Raw genomic sequence first — 958 nt, 5'->3', positions numbered from 1 at the left:
CTTCCAAGCAGGAACTCAGAGACAGGGCTTGCAACGGGAGCCTGGACGTCTGGGAGTCTCTTTCAGGACAGGGATCCTGCCGTTTTCCTCCATTTCAGGGGCTGATATATGGAAGACTCGTCATGAATGGTGGGCGAAGGAGGAAAATGGGTCAGGAACACCTGAGGTACCCAGTGGGACTCAGTACCAGCTCACAGACTAATGAGTTTTGGTGAATCAGCATCATTCCCACCAGGGGCTCCATTAGGAGGAAAGCAACGAAACCTTCCACAGCAGCTGCAGCACCGTGGCTGAAGCTGGGGGCATATGTTATCTACCCTCCTTACCCTTTGAGGACTTTCAGAAACAACCTTGGGCCACCTTGGAGGTCAGGGCTGGAGCAAGTAGACAGGGAGGAGAGAGACTTGAGCCACTGAAGACTGAAGCAGGTGATGTTTAAATTACTTTTGTGTTTAAAGATAGGAGCATGGCTGAACTTACCAATCTATAGTGGGCATCTTTCTAAACCAGTAAAAATATACACCTCTAACACCATGGTAAATATCTGTATTGTTCTTCACAGTATATAAGAATACAATAATTTATTTATCTGACACCCTTTTGAGGTGTCACCCTTATATCGCTTCCTCTTTTTTTCTCTATTATAACCATGCTACTGTGAACATCCCTTCAAACACAATTTTCAAACTTAATAAAAAGGATTGGCTAATCAGAAGAGAAAAGGTGACTTTCACCTTGAAGAGGAGCACTGGGGCAGGCTTCATGGCACACAAGAAGTGTGAGCTGGACCTGATGGTTAGGTACAGAGACTATGAGATGACAACGAGAAACAGGCAATCCAAACAACCGGCTGAACTAGAGCAAGGGGTTTGGATGGACTCCGGGAGTTGGTGATGGACAGGGAGGCCTGGCGTGCTGAGGTTCATGGGGTTGCAAAGAGTCGGACATGACTGAGCGA

This window comes from Bos mutus, chromosome 2 (genome assembly GCF_027580195.1).
Source record: "Bos mutus isolate GX-2022 chromosome 2, NWIPB_WYAK_1.1, whole genome shotgun sequence".
Classification (NCBI taxonomy): Eukaryota; Metazoa; Chordata; class Mammalia; order Artiodactyla; family Bovidae; genus Bos; species Bos mutus.
Note: the sequence above shows the minus strand (reverse complement) of the source record.